The 16,005-nt window shown below is 40.1% G+C and overlaps 1 protein-coding gene across 4 annotated transcripts in view; it reads left to right on the forward strand.

Annotated features, from left to right (window-relative positions):
• pde1a (phosphodiesterase 1A, calmodulin-dependent) overlaps nt 1-16,005 on the forward strand; it is a 386,755-nt gene that overhangs the window by 33,162 nt on the left and 337,588 nt on the right. The gene's annotated exons all lie outside the window — the stretch shown is intronic.

The raw sequence follows: 16,005 nt of genomic DNA on the forward strand, positions 1-16,005 counted from the left end.
ACAACTGTTTTATTTTGTTTCCATTTAATGGGAGCCACAAGATACGGCAGCACCATAAAAAAATTATCATTCCCTCTTATGCTTGCTTGGTGGTTTTTTTTTGGGTTTTTTTGCAAGGTCTTTTATGCACGCATCTGAAATTTTAAACAAAAATAAATGGAATAAAGTTTGCAATTATTGATTCCGTTTTTCAATCTGTGCACATGCATTTATCTCAGAATGAATGGATGAATTTGATTGGAGTTCTAAAATGTGCTGAACATTGCAAGTCAATATCAAGCAGTAAATATTGAACATTAGAAAAAATGATCCGTTGAAGCATTTTCTGGACTTTCGTCACAATTTTATTATTAATATTAATGTTGTTTCATCAAAGAAACATTAACAGGCTGGAGGACTTTAAGAACTTAAGGCTGAAAGACTTTATTCAGACTTCTTTAGAATAAACACTTTATTTTTACAATTTATTTAATTATCTTTACAATCTAAGATGTTCCCAAATGTGTGTGTGTATATGTATGTATATAAATATGTATATATATGTGTATATATGTGTGTATATATATGTGTGTATATATATATATGTGTATATGTATGTGTATGTGTATATGTATGTGTATATATATGTGTATGTGTGTGTATATATATATATATATATGTGTGTATATATATCCATTTGGGAAGATGGTTTTATCCTTAATTTAATATAATGACATATATTCAAAATGCATATACCAGGACATCAGTTTCTGATTTGGGATATATATGTATTTATATTTATATTTAAATATATATATATTTATTTTAAACGGTATGTGGAGATTTTTGTAACCATTTTCCAAATTCAACTTTTATATAGTAATGTGAAAACAAATGTCGGCTTTTGGCATCTCTTCCTGACTTTAACACATGATGAAAATGCACAAAATAGTCATTTAGGGGCATCAGTTGCTAAGCAACACCAGACAGCTGACTTCTTAGGGGTCACATTGTTAGCACAAGCATGCCATACATTAAGATAATCAAAACCAACACAATGTGTTAATTGCTTTCATTAGAGATTTGTTTTTGCATTAAATGATTCGTGTACTGGCATGTGAGATGAAAATATCAAAGCAAATTCAAGTGAAATAGCAAATTAAGAAAAACATTATGAAGCTCTTGAATTTACAAATCTTAAAAGCTTTCAAATTTTGCTTAAATTATAGATTTTGAGAAAGTTTGAACAGTTTAATATGTTATTAAACGAAAAGAACTAGAGATGGCATTTGTCTGCAGGAATGGTGTTGAACAGATAAAAGCAAGCCAAATGCTGTTTTATTTTGCTCCTGGTTTCATATGTTCCATATGTTTCATATGGGCAGAGCTTGCATCTCATCTAAAGCAAGTTAAGATAAAGGAAGGAACTGCAGTTGCTGGTTTAACCAGATGATAGACACAAAGCTGGAGAAACTCAGCGGGTCAGGCAGCCTCTCTGGAGAAAATGAATAGGTGCTGTTTTGGGTTGAGACCCTTCTTCAAACTGCTATGTTGAGTGTGAGGACCAGCTCTGCTAATGTGTATCTGGGAAGCAGGGTAGCTGACAGTGGCGGTCTTTGCACCTGCACCCCACCCCTATTTGGGTCTGTGTTTTGCCAAGTGTCACCGTACTCTATGGTATTTGTTTGTCTCAAAGAAATTTACACTGTAAGTTTGTTTGGCTTGGATTTCCCATCAGGTGGCAATACCTTACTTGGCATTACAAGATAAAACTATCTTCTCGAATGGAATGATAATGCACTACTTGTGAGTAAAATACAGCAGCACTTGTGCAACGATGCAGTAACTGCAACCCAGCGGTATCAATGTTGAATTTTCTGATTTTAACTAACTTGCACTTCCCTCCCCACCCCCTCCTCTCTTGCCCCCCTTCCCCCCCCCCCCCCCCCCCCCAGTCATTTTACCAGTTCCTCAGCTCTCCACATTTATTCCTCTCGAGTTGACACCTTCCCTAGCTAACAATGGGCCCGCAGGAAAAACTTCCACAGCAAAGAATAAACTTATCCATCAGTGGCTATTTCATATTTTCTACACGAAGAAATATGTCAGTTGAAGTCCCCTATTGTCACCAGCCTGAGGCCAGCATTACTAGAAGCTCTCTTGGACTATCCATATAAATAACATGGCTAAGTGAGCAGGTGTGGAACTGGGAATTCCGTAGTGCATTCCTCTCTCATGACAATTCAAAGTCTTCACGTACAAGGCACAATGCAAGTGTGTGATGGAATGACTTGCACACAACTTTCTAGGTGTCTGCATTATCCAGGCAAAGGCCCATGCTTGTTTAGCACACTGTTAATCACTTTCAAACCTTCATGCATGGTGCCAAAGGTGCAAGGTGTTATATCTACAAAATGCATCATGCTTACTGGCCTAGGCAATTCCAATTGTTCTTTGAAATGTGTAACAGCTGCCATCAAGAAGGATAAGACCAGCAGGTTTGTAAGAATATGAATGAATGGATCGACTGGGCTTGTATTCACTGGAATTTAGAAGGGTGAGAGGGGATCTTAGAGAAACATATCCAATTATTAAGGGATTGGACAGGCTTGATGCAGGAAAACTGTTCCCGACGTTGGGGAGTCCAGAACCAGGGATCACAGTTTAAGAATAAGGGGTAAGCCATTTAGGACTGAGATGAGGAAAACCTTTTTCACCCAGTGAGTTGTGAATCTGTGGAATTCTCTGCCACAGAAGGCAGTGGAGGCCAATTCATTGGATGTATTCAAGAGAGAGTTAGATATAGCTCTGCAGGCTAACTGAATCGTGGGATCTGGGGAGAAAGCAGAATTGGGTACCGATTCTGGATGATCAGTCATCATATTAAATGGCAGTGCTGGCTCGAAGGGCCGAATGACCTACTCCTGCGCCTATTTTCTATGTTTCTAATATCCCCAGTTGGGAAACATACCAGTGGTCCTTCATGGTTGTGAGTCTGAATCTTGGAACGCTCTTCCCAACGGCACTGCGCGACTACCTTCTGCAGGAAAAACACCATTTTCTCATGCTGTCCTTGCTAATGATCCTTGGATCCTAAAAAAAAAAATTGAAAAATATATCTGAAGATGCTAAATGCTTTAAATGCAGAGTGAACTGCCATAGGTATCAGGAAATCAACCTAGATACAATGAACTGCAGATGCTGGTTTACTAAAAATGGCACAAAGTGCTAGAATGATTCGGTGCGTAAGGCAACATCTCTGGAGAACATGGATAGGCGATGTTTAGGTCGGGATCTTGCTTCATACTCAAAAATAGACCTAGCTGCTTTTGCACCATGTAGCATGAAAACATATGGAGCTATCAATACCTTGCATTCTTTTCTCCATGCGAAGGCAGAAAACTTGCATCAATTTATTGGTGTGGTGAGATGCAGTTCAGAAATATCTGGACATTTTTAGTTGCTGCACTTCCTGGTCAGGTGTTGCTGAAAACTTTGGCTTCATAACTCAGCTGCTATTTATGCGACAACAAGCAGAATTAGTAATAAATAGATTTGGATCAATTACCCGACATTAAACATATGAGTAATCCCAAGTCTGCAAATGTTGCTGCAAGGCTTCAGATTTTGTCAGATAAATTTGAACCCTCCCACCCCTTTCTCCGGTGGGCATGTTGTCGGCACAAGGATTAGTCTCTTGTACAGAGGCTCCAGTGAATTCCTACACTCCCATCAAATAGCTTGCTCAAGACCAGCTACACGGTTTTCCTTTTCAAGGAACAATATTGACCATGTCACATCGTTACCACTTTGATTTCCTGATTTGTGTGTTCACGCAGGTCAAATAGTAAGAAACGGAGACCAAACAAAAGGGTACTAAAACTGGAAGTTAACTTTTCCTGTGGAAAACTCGTGGATTAGGAGAAGCGGGAATGACGTGACCTTGTGTAGATTCTAATGACCTTTCGTGCTTTATTTGAATAAGGCAAAAAATGTCTTGAGCATATTTTTTTCTGCCTCGTGTACGATAAAGTTGGCACTTTTATATTTCCAATTGTTCTTTGTAAATTGAAAATATCATGGACGGTGTGGTTTTGCTTAGGACATTGATTTTTTGGAATTCCAAGGCTCCAAAATAAAACGAGCATTAGCATAATAGCAGCAGGCAGATTTGCCACAAGTTCGCCCTGTAATAATCTCCGATATGTTTTCACTTTGCTAAAGCTGCTGCTTGCCGTGTTTTTTTCAGGATTGTTGGATTTAAATTTAACTCGAGGGGGGAGGGGTGATTTGATTTTTGTTTGGACGAGTCTGTCAATTTATTTCCAATCTAAAGGTAATCCTTTGAAGAGGACATTTCTCGGCAGCACCAAATTCCCAGTGTGTGAGTGTAGAGGCATAGTCATACAGTGTGGAAACAGGCCCTTTGCCCCAACTTGCCCACGCCGATCAACACTAGTCCCACCTGCCTGCTTTTGGCCCATATCCCTCTAAACCTGTCCTATGCATGTATCTGTCTAAATGTTTCTTAAATGTTGCGATACTACCTGCCATGCACCCACCACCCCTCGTGTAAAAATAAGTTGTCCCTCGGGTTCCTATTAAATTCTCCCCCCCCCCCCTCACTTTAAACCTATGCCCTCTGGTTCTCAATTCCCTAACCTTGGACAAGAAACTGCGTTTACCTGATCTAATCCTCTCATGACTTTGTACACCTCTATATGATCACCCCTTACTGCGCTCCAAGGTATAAAGCCCTAGCCTGCTCAGCCTCTTGCTATAGCTCAGGCCCTCAAGTCCTGGCAACATTCCCTGAATAATGTTTAGTGCAAGATAAAGCCAATAAAGTCTGAGGGTCTCCAATGAGGTAGATAGTAGATCAGGACTTCTCTCTAGTTGTTGGTTGGGTGATTCAGTTACCTGATAACAGCTGTGAAGAAGCTGCCCCTGAATCTGAAGGTGTGCGTGTTTGCTCCTGCACTGAAATCTTCTCACAACCCAGGGCACCATACCACATGCCTTCCCATTATAGGGCTCATAGTAAAAGGCATCATACCATATTCCAATTGGTTGTTGCATCTGCTTGTTAGCTACCACTAACACAGTCTCAAAATAAGGGATCGGCCATTCAGGTCTGAAATAAGAATAATTTATTTCACAAGGAGGATGGGGCCAGTTTGAGTTTCTTTATCTCAGAGAGTTATGGAAGTCATTGAGTTCATTCAAAACGGGGATCAATAGATTCCTGGGCATTAGGTGAATCAAAGGACATGGGGATAATGCTGGAAAATAGGTTCCTTTGAACATTATTTCTCACCATTTAAAATGGCACTCTGCTTTCCTGCTTTGTGTGTCAAAATGGATAACAGCACATTTTTCCACATTATAATTCACCTGCCACATTCTTGCCCACTTTATTCAGTTTATCTATATCTCCAGAAAGCTTCTTTACATCGGCCTTTCAAATCACAATTCTAGCCCATTTTCAGACATCCGCAAAAGTGGAAGAAATAATTTTACTTGATTTGATAGAGTACCTGGTTTTGTCATAAATGAGAAAATTGTGGCCAAATGTGCTTAAAAATGCATTGATTTCGTTGAACGAGGTTTCAGTTAAAATGCGTGCATAATCACAAATCTGAAATCTTCTTGGTGCTGTGCAGGTTGCAAAAGTAAAATTTGATTTTGTTTTCTTTAAATTTTCAAATTTGCATCTAAACCTAGATGATGTGAAATGTAATCCAATTAAACGTTTGCAATTGTAGCCAATGTCTCTTGTCCCCAGTTCAACCTTTGTTTTGGGTCCAGACCCTTCTTCAGACTGATTGTGTGGGGGAGAGGGAGGGGGGGGCGTTTTAATAGGCAGATGGTTGGATAAAAGAGACAAAAGGATTGAGGAGTTACAAACTGTGAAGCTAGAGGAAGGAATGGGAGGGGAGAAATAGGTACGAGTCCAGGTGGGGCACAGTGGGGGAGGGGAGAGAAAGGGGTGGGGAGTGTTATGCCCCATTAACTCATCAAGTGTTGATATCTCCTCCTTTTAACGTTATAAATAGAACCTGCCTTTGCTCCCCTGAAGCCTGCTCATCATTCAATTTCTTTTAACTCTATGCTACCTTGCTGAAATACCTGGATTCCTTTAATTCCTTGTTCATCTATAAATCTCCATTTTTAATATACTCAGCAACATCGCCTCCACAGCTGAACAGTGGAATCATTATTTTGGATAGCGGGCTCTGGATCGGGATAGCCAGTCATGGATTCTCTCATCATTGCATCGATCCTGTCAAATCAGAAAATATTCTATTTGTTTCAATGAAGTCACCTCTCATTTCTCTAACGTATAGGTCGCCCTGCATAATGAATGAATGAATGAATGAATGAATACGTGTATTGTCATTGCACAATACTGTGCAACGAAATTCCATTACATCTCCTCCGGTTAAAAAAAATACAAACACGACGACCATTGACACATGTACACTTATTAGTAAAATAATAAATGTATTTAAAAAGAATTTAAAAGAGTTTGGCGGCATTTCTTGGAATTACGTTTTGCTTCCCCAGTGTTCTCTGTTGGAATTTAGCTCTTTTATCGCACATGGGTAGACACTATTTTTTAGTTACCGGTGCGAGTCTTCAGAGACCTGAATCATCTCCCAGAGGGTAGCAGAGTGAGAAAGTGATTGGCAGGGTGGGATGTGTCCTGCTTGATGTTTGTAGCCCGGCGCAAGCATCGGGCCCTATATATATATCATCCAAGGAGGGCAGTTGAGCGTTTGTAATGCTCTGTGCAGACTTCCGGTTGCGCCATGCTAGGCTAGCAGTCGCAACTTTTAGCTCCGCTCCTGTGGAAACGCGATTTTTCGCGTTAAAATTGTGTCTGGAGGTCGGGACCAATTCAAAAACTCACCGGAGCCCCGGGACGTCGCGCTGATGACGTCATCAGTAAGCGCTGCAATTTAAAACGGAGGGAAAAGCATTTTAAATGAAAAAAACGTCTCCAGCTCAGAGCCCTCAGAGAAACATCTCAAAACTGCAGAAAACACAGAAAACTGAAGAACAGCCCTCTGAAGTGGATTCTGGAATGGCTACAAGATCCAAGACTGAGATGGCTACTAAGGAGAAAAATGAAATGGAGGACATAAAGAGCTCGGTAAGAGATTTGAGAAAGGATATTGAGGCTGGAAACTCAAAAATGTTGGAAAGTATGGAAAATATGAATGTTAAATCAATGGAAAATATGGCAAACATTAATGCTGGTAATCAAAAAATTATTGACTGCATTGGCATTATACAAAAACGATTTGAGGATGTGCATGAAGAGCTAATGGTGAGAATTAAGAAAAGCGAAGAAGAAACTGAGAAGAAGTTTGAGGCTGTGAATGTAATTGTTTCTTCACATGTAACTACAATGAAAGACATGGAAACAGTTGTTGAACAAATGGCTGAAGACATGCAGGGAACGAAGCTAGAACTAGACAGCCTCAAGAGTCAACTGACGAAAGTTTCAGATAAATGCCTTGATCTTGAAGCTCGCTCACGATGCCAAAATCTACGAATACTGGGAGTAACAGAAGGGGCAGAGGGAAACAACGCCCGTGGGTTCACTGCCAACCTAATCAAACAGGTACTCAATCTACCTGTGGAACCGGAAATTGAAGTGGCACATTGAATACTGAGATTTAAGCCAAGAGCACAAGCAGATCCAGCCCACCCACGACAGATCATAGTCAAACTTCGGGACATTTCAGCACTTGAGGACCTGATGAAAAAAATCAAATATGGAGTGAAGATGACCTTTGGACAAGACACTATCAAACTCCTGCGGGATTATCCCTTTGAGATCGTTCAAAAGAGAAGAAAGTTACAGCTAAGGAAATAGAAGACACAATAAACACACTTAAGAATAGAAAAACACCAGGACCAGACGGATTCAGTAATGAATTTTATAAATGTTTTTACAATACAGTGACCCCACGTCTACAGAAAATGTATACATTTGCTTTTAAAGAACAAACCTTACCTGAAACACTAGCAAAATCAACGATCACACTAATACTTAAAAAAGATAAAGATATAGAAGAACCAGGATCATACAGAGCTATTGCATTGTTAAATACTGATCAAAAAATATTAGCGAAAATACTAGCTAGAAGAGTAAGTCAATATGTCAGTAAATTAATAATAAGGATCAGGCGGGATTTATACCTAAGAGACATTCATTTAATAACCTGAGACATCTGCTTAACATAATGCACTCTCACAAATCTCAAGAACAAGAGTTATCTATCATTTCATTGGACGCAGAAAAAGCGTTTGATCAAGTAGAATGGGATTATATGTTTAAAGTATTGCAAAAATTTCAAATGGGAGAGAGCTTCATCGCATGGATAAAATTATTATATAACAAACCCACGGCTAGAATATTAACTAATAATATACTATCTACAAAATTCCAATTAACAAGGGGCAATAGACAAGGGTGTTCATTATCACCGCTATTGTTCGCTCTGGTAATTGAACCTTTAGCTGAAACAATTAGAACACATCCTGACATCTATGGTTATAATACAAAACATTCAAATAACAAAATATCCTTATATGCAGACGATGTATTACTGTATATCACAAAACCCCAAATCAGTATACCAAACATATTAAACCTAATCGAGGATTTTGGATCTTTCTCAGGATACAGAATAAACTGGAACAAAAGTGAAATTATGTCGATAAAACCGAAAGACTCAACACATCTTTTGAAATTCCCCTTTAAAATAGCTACAGAAAAATTTAAATACTTAGGAATTGAAATCACTAGAAATTATCACGGTATGTTTAATGCTAATTATAGCCCCTTACTTAAGAAATTAAACAATCTAATTAAATTCTGGAAAACGCTGCCGATGTCTTTAATAGGTCGAATAAATGCTATAAAAATGATCTTTTTACCACAAATCCTATATTTATTTCAATCAATTCCAATATATCTTCCAAAAAATGTTTCAAAAAATTAGACTCAGACATCACAAACTTTATATGGGATTATAAATCCCACAGAATACAAAGAGCACACCTTAGTAAACCAAAAGAGATGGGTGGTCTAGCGCTCCCTAACTTTATGTATTATAATTGGGCGGTAAATATTAAAAATATGATTCACCTGCTGGACAACTCTACCCAGCAGGTGGATTGGATTATAATGGAGAGAGAGGACTGCGCTCCTGGTAATACAGGCGCGACTCTCCTCTCACCAACGAATTTGAATAACAAACATTATAATAAACATCCAATGATACATAGTACAATTAGAACTTGGAAACAAATAAAACAGAACTTAAAATTAAGAAATCTATCTCTGCTAATGCCAATAGCCAATAACCCTTCGTTTAAACCCTCAATTATAGATAAATCATTTACACAATGGGAAAGAATGGGAATCAAAACGCTCGGAGACCTGTATGAATTAGGGAAATTATTACCATTTCAACAATTACAACTGAAATATACTTGAAAAATAATCAATATTTTAAATGTCTTCAAATCCGTGATTATCTGAAAAAATATACAAAAGACTATTATAACATGCCCCCAGATTTATTAGATGAAGCCATGAAGATAAAGGCTGAATCAGCAAATCTAATGTCATACTTATATAATATTATATTGAATATAGAAATACCTACAACAGATAATATTAGAAGAGACTGGGAACAAGAACTAGCTATAAAAATTTCAAAAGAGAGCTGGGATAAACACGTATTATATGTGCATAAATGCTCGATCAACGTACGACATACTCTAATCCAATATAAAACATTACATGGACTATATTATTCAAAAACTAAAATAAATAAACTTTTTCCCAATGTCTTACCCATTTGTGATAAATGTCAGTCACAAGAAGCTAATATAGCGCACTCTTTTGTTTTCTGTATAAAAAATTCAAAAATTCTGGAACTAAATATTTGAAATCTTTACAAAATTATTTAAAACAAAACTACTACCCAAAGTAGAATGGATCATTTTTGGAATATTGGAAAGGTAACCCAGAATTAAATATGTTTCAAAAGAACTTACTTAATTATGGGCTAATAATGGGAAAAAAGCTTATACTTAAATTTTGGAAAAATGCTCCAATACCAACAACAAAAATGTGTATTTCAAACATGTTCGAAACACTACACTTGGAAGAGATGAGACTCCTCCTAGCAGGTAAAGCAGATCACTTCCAAAAGACGTGGTCTGCATTTATGGAACTATTACAAGCATAAGGTGCAATAATAAGTTAAAACATAAAGGCTACCAGGACCTGGTAATGGGGGGTATAAAATACATTTTTAATAAAAACACGGTTGGTATATCCTTTTTTGCGGAGTTTTGTGTTACAATAGAGCGATTGATTTTCCTTTCTTCTTTTTTTTTCTTTTCTTTCTAGGGTCTTATTTCTTTTCTTTACTTCCTTCTCTAATTCCTTCCCTAAGGGGTTCTCTTCTCCCAACACTTTCCTGCACCTTCACGATTCTTGCTTACTTTCCTTACTACTTTTATTTCTATCTTTTTTAAAGCTCAAAAAATGAAGTGGTACAACATAATGTAATAAGATATATGCGATGTATTAATGTGATTTACTGTACTGCTAATAAATATTTAAAATTAAAAAAAAAAAAAAGTAATGCTCTGTGCAGCTTTTATAATTCCCTGCAGCGCCCTCCTCTCAGCCACAGTGCAGCTAGCAAACCACACCAGGATTCCATAGGAGAGGATACTTTCCATGGCACATCGGTAGAAGGACAGCAGCAGCGGCTGTGAGACGTTTGCTCTCCGCAGAGACCCCAGGAAATACAGCCACTGCTGTGACTTCTTCACGAGAGTGACGGTGTTCATTTGCCATTTGAGGTTCTGGGAGATGTTTATTCCCAGGAACTTAAAGCCAGTGATTCTCTCCACCATGTCTCCTTTGATGTATAAAGGAGCAGGTTCCTCTCTCCTCTTCCTCCTGAAGTCAACAAGCAGTTATTTTGTCTTTGAAGGGTTGAGTACCAGGTTGTTTTTGGTACACCAGACAGTCAGTTTTTGGACTTCATCTCTGTAGGCAGACTCGTCGTTGTTGTTTATCAGTCCCACCACAGTTGTGTCGTTCGCAAACTTGATGATCCTGTTTGTACTGTGTGTTGGCATACAGTCATAAGTGTATATTGTATACAAGATGGGACTCAGCACACAACCTTGTGGCGCTCCTGTGCTGAGCGTCAGGACTGGGGAGTAATTGGACCCCATCCTGACAGTCTGTGGGCGGTCTGTTAAAAAGTCCTTCATCCATCTGCATGTGTTTGCATTAACACCCAGATCACACAGTTTGTCCACCATTCTGCTGGGAATGATGGTATTAAATGCAGAACTAAAATCTACAAATAACATCCTCACATATGAGCCAGGGCGCTCCAGATGTGTCAGTGCAGAATGTAGAGCTATGTTGATGGCATCCTCCGTTGACCTATTAGCTCTATATGCAAACTGATGCTGATCCAGGGTGGATGGGAGTGAGGACTTAATGTGGGCCAGGACCAGCCGTTCAAAACACTTCATCACCGTTGAAGTGAGAGCAACAAGTCTATAGTCATTCAAGCTGGTAATAGATGTTTTTATGGGTACAGGCACGACAGTAGCAGCCTTGAAACATTTAGGGACAGTGCACGTTGACAGAGAGAGGTTAAAGATGTCGCTAAAAACCTCCGCTAACTGGTCTGCACAGTCCCGCAATACTCTCCCTGGGATGCCATCTGGGCCAGCAGCCTTCCTGGGGTTGACCCTGCGGAGTGCTCTTCTGACGTCCTCCGTACTCACAGTGAGTGCCAGGTCGTCAGTGCTGGGTGCGGCTGCAGGTGCAGGCTCCGCCTCATTCAGCTCAAAACGGGCGAAAAAGCGGTTGAGCTCCTCAGCTAGCGAGTTGTTACTGCTGCTGATGATCAGCCCCCCCTTGCCCTTGTAGTTTGTGAGTTGCTGAATGCCTTGCCAGACACGCCGAGGGTCCCTCTCGTTAAAATACCCCTCTAACCTTCTTCCATATGCTGTCTTTGCCTCTTTAATGGCTCTCTTTAGTTTAGATCTGGCAGTGCTGTACAATTCATCACTGCCAGATCGAAAGGCTGAGTTGCGTTCCCTCAGCAGTTTCCTGACATCCCTGGTCATCCATGGTTTGTTGTTTGGATAGCACCTGACCTCCCTGTCGACAGTGACATTGTTGATACAGTTCTGTATATATAACATGACTGTGGATGTGTATTCTTGTATGTCCTGGTTTGCAAACAGGTCCCATTCGGTGCACTCAAAACAGTCCTGAAGTTGGGCGGCAGCGCCCTCGGGCCAAGTCTTTATGTTTCTCACACTGGGCTTGGTTCTCATAATGAGAGGTCTGTATGCCGGGGTGAGAAAGAGTGATAGATGGTCAGACTGGCCAAGGTGAGGGAGAGAGGAGGCTTTTTTGACCTCTCGTCGGACACGTGACATGCTGGTGGAATTTAGGGAGGACAGTTTTTAGATTAGCCTGGTTGAAGTCTCCAGCCACGATGAAAATCCCATCAGGGTGCGCAGTCTGTAGTTTGTTGATTGATGCTAGCAGGGTGTTCAGTGCTAGCTTGACGTTGGCACTTGGTGGAATATAAACAGCCAGAATAACGACAGCTGTGAACTCTTGCGACAGGTAGAAGGATCGACATTTCAATGTAATAAACTCCATGTCTGGTGAACAATGTCTCTCGACAACGTTTATATTTGTGCACCATTTGTCATAGGAGTAAATACATAGCCCCCCTCCTCTGCTCTTACCGGAGTCACTGCTCCTGTCGGCCCGGTGTGCTGTGCGACCTACCAGACTCGTCCGGGATCCCAGCGTGAAGCCAGGTCTCAGTTACCACCATAATCCAGCAGGTTTGCACAGTTGTGTTTTCTTCATTGATCAGCTCCAGCTCGTCCATCTTGTTGCTGAGCGATCAGGCGTTCGTCAAAAAGATGCTGGGTAGCGCTGGTCTGTAAGGAGCTTCCTTTAGCCTAGCGTGAATGCCGGCTCGACAACCGCGCTTCTGCAGCATCCGTCTACCGCCGCCTCCCGCACCGTCCGTTCGGTAAGGTAATCCACTCGGACTCTGCTGGGCGGGTGATTTCTGGTGGGATATAATCGTTGTGGGAGCTTCTTGCGAACTCTAGTTCGCTACACAGCGTCCCAATCCTTGGAAGGTCCTGCCGGTTGTATTTCGAGTCGCAGGTCCACAGACAAACGGACAAAACAGACAAAAACAACAACATCCACACGGGGGAGAGCAAAGCCGCTGCATTCAGGTGCGCCGCCATTTTCCATAATCCCGGTTCACGTGATTCGATTAGTACGGGTGTCGGAGGTTATGGGGAGAAGGCAGTAGAATGGGGTTAGGACGGAGAGATAGATCAGCCATGATTGAATGGCAAAGTAGACTTGATGAGCTGAATGGCCTAATTCTGCTCCTATCACTAATGACTTATGACCTTATGACAAGGGAATGCATCCCATCCCCATTTAATGAATCAATAAAAAAAAAACCTTCACATCCTTTCAAAATATTCCTTCCCTGCCGAAGAAATTATATACAAATCAAAATCTGCAGATACTGTTATTATGTGTGACATGTTTTAAGTTTCATGTGCGATGCTCCGGTATTCCATGGGAAACGTCTTATCATTTTGCACTGTACAACTGTTGCTTTGCAAGATGACAATAAAGGTTGATTGATTGATTGATTGATTGATTAAATCTGAAATATGCAAACATTCAGCAGATTACGCAGCTTCTGTGGAAAGAGATGCAAAGAAAGGTTCCGACTTGAAATGTCACCTATCATTTTTTTTCCAGAGATGCTGTCTGACCCGTTGAATTACTCCTGCATTTTGTGTCTATCTTCTGAGAAAATGTTAACTCTATTTCTCGTTCCACTTCTGCTTCCTGCTTTATGTTTCCAGAATTTTCTGTTTGTATTTTGAACTTAAGTATCTGCAGTTTTTGATTTCTATATCCTTTCTCGGGTAGGAAGATCAGACCTATAAGTAGTATTGTGGGTGTGGGGTCCCCAGAATCCTTTATAATTACAATAAGGCATCAATAAAGGCCATCATACTGCTCACCTTATTTGTTTGCAGTGCCTGGCTGTTAATTTTCAGCAACTTGTATTCAGAAACGTACAAATGCACACAAATACCAACACTTTACAACCTCTAGCCACACAAGGAATTACAGACGCTCGTTAACAAAAAACCCATCCAACTGCTGGAGTAACTCAGCAGGTTAGGCAGCACCTTTGGAGAACATGGATAGGTGACGTTTTGGGTTGGCACCATTCTTCAGATCTATCTATTTTCTCTAAATCACTATCACTAATTCAGAGGTTGTAGGAAAGACCTGCAGATGCTGGTTTAAATCGAAGGTAGACCCAAAAAGCTGGAGTAACTCGGTGAGACGGGCAGCATGATGCTGATTTGTGTCTACCATAACTAACTCAGATCCTCATTCACTCCACACATCGTGGTTCTCCATTACCTCTGGTATCTTCTGGATTTTATTCCATGAGGCAGAGAAAAACTTGTTTAGTTTCTCCACCATTTCCTTTTCTTTTATCTGCAGAAACTCTTACAGTTTCTCTTGTATTTTCTCTCATAGATTACACTCATACTCCTTTTTTGTCATCAACTCTCCCTCCTTTGCTGATTTCTGACATTTTCCAGTTTTGGGGAACATTTTAAGCCTTTGCCTATGGTCTAACATCTTTATTTTACCTCGATAGCTGCGGTGAATCACTTTCCTGATGGGTTTATGTGCGTGCCTTAAAGGTATATGTCTGGTATAAACTACATTTTACTTATTTAAATGTTGGCTATTATTTATTTATTGTGATGCCTTTAATGCAGTTTTAACACCATTGCTAACTGACCCTTGACGTCTTTGTGAGTTATCTTGTTTTAATTTTAGACTCTGGTTTTAGATTGAACTAAGTCTCTTTAAATGTTTTATATAAAATTCAATAAAACTCTCTTTTGCGCAGCTTTAGGGAACTAATACCAAGTTCAATTGAGTCATGAAAACTGGAGCTTAAGTGTAATTCTCCACTGGTCTTCCAGCTGGTGTCAGACAAATTTGTAATGGATGGTTATACAGGGAAAAGCTTATTGTTTCAGGCAACACACATTCCCTAGTTAACGCTATAGGGATTGCAGATACAAACACATGCAATGATCTTTCTTTGCAACCATGACATTTTGTTTTATTTTGAAACATGAAGTTCTTCCTAGTTCTTTTGTAAGTGGCCAAGGGTTACCTCGCTCAATTTCCATGGTCTTTGCCCCACCCCGAGATAGCCCGCCCAGTGACCACTCAAAATATTCAAATCCCCATTACTCCAATCTCCTAAACTTGAAGATCTGAGGAGACCAAGTCATGTAACATCAGTTGACATCTCCTGGAGAATCTATTCCAGGCAATAGTAGTCCAAAGGTAGATTGAAGAAGGGTCTTGACCTGAAACGTCAACTATTCCTTTTCTCTAGAGATGCTGTCTGACTCCAGCTTCTGGGTCTAACCTTGATTTAAACCAACATAGAGTCATAGAGTGATACAGCATGGAAACAGGCCCTTTGGCCCAACTTACCCACACCAGCCGACATGTCCCAGCTACACTAGTCCCACCTACCTGCGCTTGGTCCATATCCATCCAAACTTGCCCTATCCATGTACCTGTCTAATTGTTTATTAAACGTTGGAATAGTCCCTGCCTCAACTACCTCTTCTGGCAGCTTGTCCCATACACCCACACTCCCAGCAACTACAGTTCCTTCCTCCGCAATACTAATCCAAAGGTGGAATAGTCAAATTAATAAGTCCTAAAGTCAAGAGTGTTTAATTGTCTTGTGTACCCAGAACAGAACAATAAAATTCTTACCTGCAGCAACACAACAGGCCAGTAAACACAGTACGCATAGATACAGGTGCACAACCTTTTATCCG

Source organism: Leucoraja erinacea, chromosome 7 (genome assembly GCF_028641065.1).
Source record: "Leucoraja erinacea ecotype New England chromosome 7, Leri_hhj_1, whole genome shotgun sequence".
NCBI lineage: Eukaryota > Metazoa > Chordata > Chondrichthyes > Rajiformes > Rajidae > Leucoraja > Leucoraja erinaceus.